The sequence below is a fragment of the Schistosoma mansoni genome, chromosome 7, assembly GCF_000237925.1.
Source record: "Schistosoma mansoni strain Puerto Rico chromosome 7, complete genome".
Lineage (NCBI taxonomy): Eukaryota > Metazoa > Platyhelminthes > Trematoda > Strigeidida > Schistosomatidae > Schistosoma > Schistosoma mansoni.
This window is the reverse complement of record NC_031501.1, coordinates 7,399,943-7,411,969: the sequence shown is the minus strand read 5'-3', so window position 1 is coordinate 7,411,969 and position 12,027 is coordinate 7,399,943. Positions and strand designations below refer to the sequence as shown.

Sequence of the window (12,027 nt, the reverse complement as noted above, 5' to 3'; positions counted from 1 at the left end):
AAATCAGACATTGAAGTAACTGCAAATATGCTTCATCTATTAGCCAAGAAGAGTTTGGAGGAGGAGCAAATGTTGACGGACTGGAAAGAAGAATACCTCATCAAGATACCAAAGAAAGAAGATCCGAGCAAATGTGAGAACTACGGAGAATTCATACTACTATCGTTACCAGGAAAAGTTTTCAACAGAGTGCTGCTGAGACGGATGAATAATTAAGTAGACACTCAACTTCGCGATCAACAGACTGGATTCCTTAAAAATCGGTCGTGCACAGACCGAATTTTGACACTACTGATCATAGTTCAACAATCAATTGAATAAAACTCGTCACTACACACCAATTTCCTTCATTATGAGGAAGCGTTTAACAGTGTGGATAGGAGAACATCATGGAAACTTCTTCGACACTATGGACTTCCTGAGAAGATCGTCAACATCACACGGAATTCACACGACAGACTATAGTGCAAAGTGGTGCATAGAGGGCAGATGACAGATTCATTCCAAGTGAGGAATGGAGTCAGAAAGTGCTGCTTAATCTCTCATTTTGTCTTTCTTCTAGTAGTCAACTGGATTATGAAGACCTTACCATCTAAGGGAAAGCACGGAATACAATGGGAAGCTTGTGATATACTGGAAGATTTGAACTTCGCAGATAACCTGACCCTTCTATCCCATACATATTAACAAATCTAGGTCAAGACAATCAGTGTAGCGTAAGACTCTGCATCAATAGGCCTCCACATACACCACGGAATAAGCGAGATCCTCAAATACAGCATGGAGAAAGCCAACTCAACCACACTGGATAGAGAAACTCTGGAAGATATGGAAATATTCATGTACCTGGAATGTATCATTACCGAACAAGGAGGATCTGATTCAGACGAAAAGGCGAGGATTTGCAAAACAACTACAGCATTACTACAACCGAAGAATTTATGCAACTAAAAACAACCGTATCTCAACCAACATCAATATCACAATCTTCAATACAAACATCAACACACTTCTACTGTACACAAATGAAACATAGTGAACTACCACAACCATCATCGAAAAAGTACAAGTATTTATAAACAATTGTCTACAACACAACATACTCAATGTTCGTCGACTTAATACCATCAGAAACAACCTACTTAATGTGTGAGAGAACAAACCAGTTTCCATCTGAAGAGGAAATTAGAAAAATACGTTGGAAGTGGATAGGATATACATTAAGTAAATCATCAAACTGCATCACGAAGCAATCAATATCTTAGAAATCTGAATGGAAATGGAAAATAGGAACACCGAATCTCAAGCAGACATGACAAGGATAAATAGAAACTGGAAGGGATTGTCCCGAACAGAGTTGTATGGAGAATACTGGTGGGTGGCCTACGCCCCTCCATGAGGAGTAACAGACGTAAGTAATACGTAAGTTAGATTGTCCCAAATATGACGAAACGAGTATTCTGAATTCTAGTGATGGTTACCATCTATCTCCACTAAAGACATTTAAGTTTTATTAACTTATTTCTTATATTTTCTTGTTGCTGTTCAGTATGTTATTTTATGTCACTCTTTTCCCCTCTCTAATTATGTCTTAGAAACAGACCAAGTTCATTAAGCCAAATCATTTAATTTTCCTAACTTTGGTCTAACAAGACTTTATGTTCAATAACCTAGGAATTAGCATAGAATTAGATCTGTACATCATTAATCCTTATCTGAATGACAGACAGCTCTAAGAACTTGACTTCTTTTTATCCCAGTTTTATTAATTAAACGAAATAGAAGCTGATTACCTAATGATTTAGCATAGATTAGTTTGAATGTCATCTTTAACCTTTACATACTATTCGTTTCGTCCTATTTGGGACTCGTCAGATGGATGTACCTGCATCTCAGGGTTGATGTTCATTCTGGAACTCGAACCCAGTACCTTTTGCTTAAGGTTAAATTATGAAAGTTTAGTCTTGGCAACTAATCAACAATCAACAAATTTGATTGTTGACTAACGGAAGTAAATAATCAATCTAAGCAGCAACAACAACAACAACAAAATAATTTTTTTCTCGAAAAACTTTATTTCCTTTTTATTATTTACATTAGATAATTTTCTATTTACTAAATAGATTTCCTGTATTTTGAAATAGGAGGGGAGGAGGGAAGGAGAAAGAAGGGAAATAAACTTTAAAATAATGATATTAAAAAGGGGGGATAAATGTATTAGATGACAAAATCTTTTGATTAAGTGAATCTCGCAAGTACGGGATCGTAAATGCGCACTGCCACTGAGGAGTCCCATAATAGGACGAAACGGCCGTCCAGTGCTTCAAGGTTTTCCACGGTGGTCTAGCTTCAATTGACTCATGATTTTAACTATGAAAATATGTGAATAATGTTAATCTTTCTAATCATTACTTATTCCACATTATTTAATGACCCTTTCTTCAGTGAATAATTTGTCTTCCTGAAGATGGATGGTGGGTAACAGTAGAAACTAGGACGCGATAGGGTTTGACGTGAACGGTACTGAATTTGAGTTGCGGAGTGAACATTAACTCTGTGATGCAGGTACATCCAGCTGATGAGTACCAAATAGGATGAAACGCACGTTCTGGATTCCATTGATAACTACCATCCATCTCTGCTTATAAACACAGCGTAGGTTTAATTCATTTCAGTAACCGCGTACTGTATATTACCAAAAACCAAACTCAAGATCTTTTGATCATATGGTAAAAACGTTACCGTTAGACCAGTAAGTTAGAATATATACTGGTCAAAACTTTACAACTTCAGTCAATAAGCTATACAACATAGCTATATTATGTGTCAATAAATGAAAGTCACTAAATATTGTATATTGAATGAGTTTGAAAAAGTAGGCTAATAAGTTGATTTTGAGATGTTTCCACTTCAAAACAGTGTAAAATCATATGGCATACACCACTGAGGAGTTTTCAATCACTCCTTGTTTCTGAATGGTTATTCAGTTGATAATACCAGTGTAGTGAATGAGAACACGAGTGGAGACCATCGGATGTATTTTAAACGAAAATTACAGACTATCTCACTAAAATCTGACAACCATACAATAAATAATTCACTTAGTATAGTTTGTTTGGATCTTCCCATTGATGCTTAAGACTGCAACTGGTCAGTCTCTAATTGGCATATGGGCATACTGTGCGTATTGCCTCGATATAGCCTTAATTCACAAACATTGTAAGCAAAGATGGATGGTGGCTAGCAGTGGGATCCAGTTTGACGTGCGTTTCGTCCTATTTGGGACTCGTCAGATGGATGTACCTGCATCTCAGGGTTGATGTTCATTCTGGAACTCGAACCCAGTACCTTTTGCTTCAAACGCTATCGCGTTATCCACTCAGCTATTGAGTCCTGGTAGCCATAGTAAATAGTTAGTTTGCAAACTATAAAGCAATGGTCTCAATCTTGACTGGTCCTTCTGCAAATATCAGTCAATCATCATTGATTATTATTGTTCATTCTTTTTCATACTAATTGCGTTTCGTTCCCGTTCTTTCCTTATCTATCTTCTACTGAAATACATTCAATGTCCGACCATTGTTGTATACTACTTATGTGGATATAAGTAACCCACCACCGTACTAACTATATTAGTATTATGATGATCTATTTGCTGATAACATTCATTCAATAAAGTATGACTGAATAAAGATAGTGTTATATCTTGAACTTAGATTTCTTAGTCTGTCGCGTAATACTTGAGCACTCGAACGCTAGAACACTCCAAGTCACAAATCAGAAGACAGAAGACAAGTAGAAGGAATGTTATTCCAAACAGTGTCGATTATGGTACAAAATTATCAGGTATTTATAGTTTTTAGTAGAAACGAAATCATCATTATAGTTATCCAATCCGCACACAGGGAGTTATCAGCATTGTCCAATAGGGAAGCTACACGTAGCGATTCTAGAATATTCTTCCAAAAGCTGATTGGATAGAATATGTCTGGCTCCTTCTGGGCTTCTTATAGCTTCCTCGACTTCAGCTGTGGACCATCCTCACAGATAGTAGTTGCATTTTTTTCAATTTTTTCATGATAAACAAATGTTACTAAGTAGCTTTGAATGAAACTTTCATGAATCTATAATTAACCAACCATCATTCTGTTATTAATAATTATAATCTACACTCTTGATATATACTTACTTCAGGATACTCTAAGACTACATTAAGAATACTGTTTTTCGATGTAATGAATAGACCCAAATAAACTATTTACATTCAAATAGTTTTCGGTTTATTTGCTACTAGTGAATAGGTCGGAGCAAGTAATTAGTTTATCGAATATTCTTTGTCTATTTTGTGACTGCCTACTGAGATTAGAGGAAGCTACGTTTTACAACAATTGGGATAATGATTTTCTAGGTTATTGCTTACGGTTGTTATCGGCCAAAGAGAACATAGGTCGTTGATCTAAGTGGGCATAAGGAGTACCCGTAATTAGTAAGCTATATCTCATTATTTGATTACCACAAATATAAGAAGACTGAAAGTCGTAACATATAATCAACCTGCTGTTATAGGTTCTGAATACTTAGTATGTCAATCAATTTGAAAATGAAGTACTGACCTACTGATGTAACTAAATAAGAACCTAGCTTCATTGTGTATCGATAAAGTTTGAAAGTGAACCCATTCTATTGACAATTCAATGATGTAAAAATATTGAGCAGTTCATGTGTTCCAATGGTATTTGTTTCGATCCAGGATTTGTCTGTCACAATCTACAACAGATAAGCTTCAAGACCTAGAATTAAATATCTGTCCAAGAATTTCCCTTCTTGAATAATTCAACAGATAATATCAGTTTGCTATAAAATATAAAACTAACAAACATTCATGTACAATTAAACTCTCGTATGAATACCTAGAAACACATACTCTGTCAGCTTCTATAAGCTAATTTTATAGAAATGATCCTTAAATCTTATTGGAACAGATTTCAGGAAACGAAACCATTCATAAACTGGATCAAAGCTGTTATTTATATGTGTTAAAAGATAATGAATCAAGACAGTATGGTTTGTCTGATTGAATGAACAACAAATAAATCCTCAAAGATAAACTATTATTATTAGAAGGGGGTTTTGTGGAGTCTCGCGGGCGAGACTGATAGGTCCTGGGTTCTCATCTCGAGAGACGGGATCGTGGATGTGCATCACTGAGGAGTCCTACAATAGGATGAAGCGGCCGTCCAGTGCTTCCAGGTTTTCCACAGTGATCTAGCTTCAATTGACTCATGATCTCAACTATATAAAATATACTATTATTGTTTAAACACATAAACATTGGTACAAGAAGGCACCAAATACATATGCACCACATAAGTCATTCGATTTGTGTGAGGGCTGGAATACTGTCCGAGTGCCCAAACCGAAACAGGTTGTTTTCTTAGGGGACCACACACCGAGCCTTTGACTCAAAGATCTGATCTATAAGGCCGTGCAGCAACGTAAAGAAATACAGTCCCATGGTAGCCAGTGACCAACAATAGGTTCATACAACATTTTTTCCCTCAGAATCGTGGAGCGCACGTGCACCATTGGTTTAGAATCAGGGTTTTCCAACTCCTTTAAGTGGATCCTCCATATCCACCAATCCGAGGATTCGAGGGTTTAAAGATATACAAAAAAGGGCGGTTTATTCAAGTGAACTAATGATAATTCATTTCTGCTTATCATACTTTTAGCAGATAATTGGTATAGTATTCTATGTAATTCATCTGTATTATGTTGAATATATATATACGTGAGCAAATGAAGAAAACAAATGCGCTGATAGTAATACACAGAATACAAGAAAACAAAATTCAACATCGAACATGATACACCTTTATATCAACAGTATGAATATTTGCACAGATGTGATTGTTCTGTTATCTTCCATCTTGGAAAAATCTTTTGTTCACACAATATACATTATGATGTAATTGTGTAAAAAAAGTGTATTATCATTTAGTATTGATGTATATGTGATATGAATGTATGTTACTTTTGTAAAAAGCACATTTTCTTTTCGAAACAGGTGTATTAATAATGCTTAAAGATGATCATAATGTTGAGGACAGTATTTCCATGTGTACTGTATTCTTATTAACTTAACATGTGTGTAATTCACATCTACTTTCTTTTTCCTGCTTAATCATGTTTATATTTCAAATTTTGTTCTGATATTTCTTAGACATTTTTCATTAAACATAATGATGATGGTACATTGAATGATTTCAGCAGCAGTAGTAGTAGTAGTAATAGTAGTAGTAGTAGTAATAGTAGTAGTAGTAGTAGTAGTAGTAGTGGTAGTAGTAGTAGTAGTAGTAGTAGTAGTAGTAGTAGTAGTAGTAGTAGCAGTAGCAGTAACAGTAACAGCAATAAAAACAGGTGCTCTACTAATTGAATTATTGTGAATATATATTCAATTTTCTATAAATAGTTACATTCATGTGTGTTTTGTCCCTATGAATAATTGATTACTGAAGAATTCTATTATATCGAGTGTGCCTGTCTGGATGCCCTGTTTATATATGACCACTAATTAGAGAGGAGTGAATTATCGATCAGAGCAATGATACACAAAAACCGTATGAGCAGTCTACAGTACTTGTCGGTCGTGCTTTCTTCTTAGCCCAGCCAGTTAAGTCCAGAACACCAATAACAGTCTCTGCAATGTGAATCACTATTCTCAAACATACTGAGGTGTATATACTAATCAAATAGATCACATCGTGCCACAAAATAGAAAATAACATGTGTACAAGATTTGGCCAAATGTGGCTGTGAATAGGGGGAACAGTAATTAATGGACTGGGGGTAACTCAAGAATAGTAAATCGTATAATAATAGTCTATAGGTCCAAATAAAGCTTATAATAAGAGGAACATGAATATGAATAGTTAAGTTACTTAAAAATCATAAAATAGGAATTATACATATCACATTGGTCCATAAATAGTTCTCAAGAGTTACCCTTTATAATTCTCTTCGGGATATAACAAAACAGATATCACTTTTAACTTGAAATATTTTTTTTGGTTTAACTAACTACAATTTGATGATCAACGAACACGCAACAATTCTACCTGAATTTTGTGCTGATGATGTTGTTCAGAATAACGACGAAAACTCCACAACCAAACTATCCAGCTCAGAGAACAAAACACCATCAAAAACGCAATAATTAATTACGACTGTTTATCACGTCCACTTAATTGTTATGCATTTATCTTTGAAAAAAAATATGTGTCATTTAATGAATTGTCGGTTAAATTATGCTTTCCGTTCAGAAAATTTTACCCTCTAGGCTGAGAAACGGAAACAAAAGTAATTGTTAGATTCAAAATAATTTTTTGTTACAGATAAAATGGATAATCGATATGTGCTGTATGCTACTTATATCTGTCATCATAAGTAGTATGTAACACCAATCAGAAATAAAACGCCTAGTAGTAGCAGAAGGTTAAGAAGATAGGATTGAACAGAACAGAAATATAAACAGAGAGTAATTATAATAATAACAACAACAATAGAGAAATGATGAAGTCTATGAGAGACAATTGATGGAAGATATGCATATGAATTTCATTACTTTCACATTTCTTTTGCATAGATTCTAATTGACGTACTTTTTCAAATGTCATTAGATAATCGTTTTATGTCACAGTTACACAAGCCTATATGCTACTAAATGACACAAAAATCAATCTAATTGTCAAGATAACTAATAAATGAAATCTGATCAATAAGCAAGAATGATCAAAAAATGATTGGTTATGGAATAGTGACCAATATCTTGATTTTCTAGTGATTTAGTGCTCATTGAATTACTTCAATCTAAAAGATATCAGTTGTATCTTGGATAAATTTGTGGTAACGTCTCAGACTATAGAGTTATGTGAGTTGGTTTTGAATCTTCCTGGGAATATTAGTTCTGAAGGGGTTTTGTGGAGAATTTAGTATTTTCATAGTTGAATTCATGAGTAAATTAAAGCTAGACCACCATCGAAAACCTGCATGCACTGGACGGCTGTTTCGTCCTATTATGGGACTCCTCAGCAGTGCTAATCCATGATCCCGCACTCACGACATTCGAACCCAGGATCTACTAGTCTCGCTCCGGAGTACTTAACCGAGAGACCACTGATCTGGCCGGTATCCAATGGTGTTAATGTCTAACTTCAAACAATCCACGATTTTGAGCGACCGTTCACCAATTATCTTCAGTGAAAAATACTAAATTCTCCACAACACCCCTTCTGATCTATATGCATAAGCTCATTAGTGACTGACTCCAAGAGATATTTTCCTTTATTTATAGTGGGAAGCAATGACCAGTGGAGTTCAACCGAGTTTGTTGTAGAGATATCAACTCACTGAAGACAGTTGGTGAACGGTTGCTCAAACTTCGTGGATTGGTTGAAGTTAGACATTAACACCATTGGATACCGGCCAGATCAGTGGTCTCTCGGTTAAGTGCTCCGGAGCGAGACTAGTAGATCCTGGGTTCGAATCTCGTGAGTGCGGGATCATGGATTAGCACTGCTGAGGAGTCCCATAATAGGACGAAACGACCATCCAGTGCTTCCAGGGTTTCCATGGTGGTCTAGCTTCAATTGACTCATGATTTCAACTATGAAAATATTAGTTCTCTCAAAATCGTAGATATACTATTCTGATAAGTGATAAATAAAGCGAAGCGTAGATTATGTATAATTTCTTGCCGACTATCTCCAACCAATTAACAAAGTAACAATGATGCTGACTAGTTTGACGTTTAAATATTGAATCCAGGCAATAGTCCTGTATAAATATCTTCACATTGCGAAAACAGAATTACCATTTTAATGCATTCAATCTTCAAAGACTGACATATCAATTTCCCACTAACTTGATTTGTTAACAAGAAAATTCCATATATTTTCCGGTTTAAAAATGGTATTTAAAACTAAAAGTTAGTCACTTATGATCCATATGGAGCTTGACTCATGAATGCGTTAACCTAAGTTGTCGTTACCATATTAGCACGATCAGACCAACTTAAAATGATAAAACAGAAAAAGAATCGAAATAATATTACAACAAATTTGGAGTTTACTACTTATACCACCAGATATAAGTAGTATGTAACACCATTCAGGAATGTATACAGTGAGTAATTGTAACAAAAACAAGAATGAAGGGATGAAGTTTATAAAAGACACTTGATGGAAGATGTGCAAATGAAGTATTTAATGTGTAGTTTTCATATTATACAAGAACATTCTGTAATCTTTTATTAAACAATAAATTGGTCTTCGCAACCTGAGTTCTCACTTACAACACAATGATCATGAGACATTGAACGTTCACAATAGGATTTGAAAAGACAAAGTAGGAAGGCATGTATGAAGGAAGATCATGTGAGGTTAATTAAAACAACACACTACTCTCAAATCAGTCAGTTTTATATCACAAAGTTTATTTATTTATTTAAACACATAAATATTGATACGAACAAGCACCAGATATATATGCGCCACACAAATCTCATTTGATTTGTGTGAGGGCTGTGATACTGCCCGTGGGCCAAAACCGAAATAGGTGGTTTTATTAGGGGACCACAACCGGAACCTTTCACCTAAAGGTCTGATCCACAAGGCAGTGGAGCATCGTGAGGAGATGCAGTCCCATGGTAGACGGTGACCAACGATTGATTCATACACCATTTGTTCTCTCAGGATACTGGAGTCAGACCATGTACACCATTGGTTTGAAATCAGGGTTTTCCAACTTTCATAGGTGGACGCGCCGTGTCCGTGAACCCGGTTATAGCGTCGGAAATTCGCTTTTCGTCTGTTTAATTTCGTAAACAACAGTAATGCCACGAGAAGGCAGTGAGTAGTCCTTCCCTGGCAGAGGCTATATACGCATGGCCATGTGAGAGCATTTGAAGAGGGTGAGCGGACTTTCCCCACTCTCGGCTGTACCAGGGCATTTGGGGAAGAAGAAATACCTCATATGTATGTATGTAAATAAGAATATTGAAAAGTTGTCCGTGGTTTCATTAAGGAAAGAAAATTCAAGCAATAATTTACTACACAACAGATTTACTACTACATCATCTCATTGATTAGTCAACATACATGTTTAACTACCAAGTTATACTTCATATCAAATGGTAACAGTTACCTTTGACTGAAATTTAATACGGCGAGAGTATAATTTATGGACAAATCAGTCAGAAGCGTTTGAGGGATTTCAAGGTCACGGCGCCGATTTCAGTACCTGATGCTCATGTACGATCGGTTTACAGAGGATTTTAAAGAAGACTTGACAACTAAGCAGCTACAACAAATGAAACTATTAAGAAGTTGCTCTATTTGTAATTACGAGTATTAAATGACTTGTAGACCTTGTTCAGACTACCGTGATGTTGTCGTTCGATGTAGTATATGTTGAAGGAAGAATGGGAACCTTTATCGCTCGATCCAGATTGAGACTAAGGCATATTATAATAATTGTCGCGAACTGTATAATAAAGGCACCAGTAACATTGGCTGCAATATTTTTAGATGTTACTGAAGCTTCGGTTGTTCAGTGGTACGAGTATTGTAGGGACATATCCATAATAAAAATGATTAACTTATGCAACCAGAGTACACGCAAACAATAATGAAGCTATGTGGTCGAGGCTGAGAGGGTTTTCGTGACCTTATCATGGCTCCAGAGACCAACTATTATATAATAATTGGCTCCATATGGATGAGTTCCTCTACGATTTTGGAACCTTTTTCTAACCTTGACAGGTTTTTGGACCATATGAAAGAAGTGTATCCACTTTAATTATTTGGTTTTGTATAATATATTTTTTACTCCATGCTGTCTGTTTACTGATTGGTTAACATTTCTCAAGGTCACTCAAGATTCTTTCAAAGGTCGTCCATAAATTATAGTCTCGCCTTCAGCACATATGTAGAGAATGAAGAACTTGTGTAGGGAAAACAATTTAATATTGAATCCAAAATTACAGAGTGCTTTCATAAACCACACTTTATTTGTACATTTTCCCTAAGCTTTCCTGTAAGTGCTTCATATTTCTTCCAATTACGGTGTGATTAGATTTTCTCTCTATTTCCCTTCCTGTTCTCTTCAATTCAAACTTCTAATGTCAGTCATTACACTACCGATTATTGCTACATACTACTTATATCTGTCCACATAAGTAGTATGCACCAAACATTATAACAAGTCCTTTAAAGTACTTCCAATTAGTTAATTAACTAAGTCAATTGTATTATGTGAAACTTGAAAGACATTACAAGTAATCATTAAAAAACTTTCCAAATTGTGTCAATCATTAAAAACAATAGGATATTTCATTATAAGAAACAGAGATTTTCTTCATTATTCAGTTTTTGTTTCTTGTTCTTTTGATTAGAAGATGAGACATAATTCCACATTGTGTTTTTCCCCATCTTCTTTGTTTATAGACATCGTGATAGGGTACAAGTGAAATGTGACTTTTTAAAAACGTATTTTTTTTATACGAATATTTGTTAAGGTTAGAACGAATAGCTTGAAAAAAAATTGGGCGCCGAGTATAGAGAAGTCATTATATGTGAAAAAAAAATATATTTGATACAGTCTCAGCGATTGAAATTTAAATAATTCCAATGTTTCGTCCAGCTAACTCGTTTGGACTTCTTCAGGGTATATATACAGCGCTTCTGTTTTCAATCTTTCTTTATGAGTGTTGAAACCTTTCTGAAGTATTTTGGTCCCTTCAAAATTGATCATGTGTCCCGTTTCTAACGCATGCAACGCGATTGCAGACTTATTCTCAAGTTTCCTTATGTCAACCGAAGTTTTGAGAACATTTTTTAAACACTGTTTGTGTTCCTTCAAACTTACATTCAATTGTCTAGATGTTTCTCCAATATAAGCTGCATTAAAATCATGACAATTGATCTCATAGACAATATTTTGTTGTTCTTCCTTTGGTAACCTATCCTT

The 12,027-nt window shown here is 35.2% G+C and overlaps 1 non-coding gene across 1 annotated transcript; it reads right to left on the bottom strand.

Annotated features, from left to right (window-relative positions):
• Nucleotides 1-3,323: 3,323 nt before the first annotated feature.
• Smp_tRNA_00281_Gln_TTG.1.1 lies at nucleotides 3,324-3,390 on the bottom strand. The gene has a single exon. It is a non-coding gene (tRNA).
• Nucleotides 3,391-12,027: the final 8,637 nt, after the last annotated feature.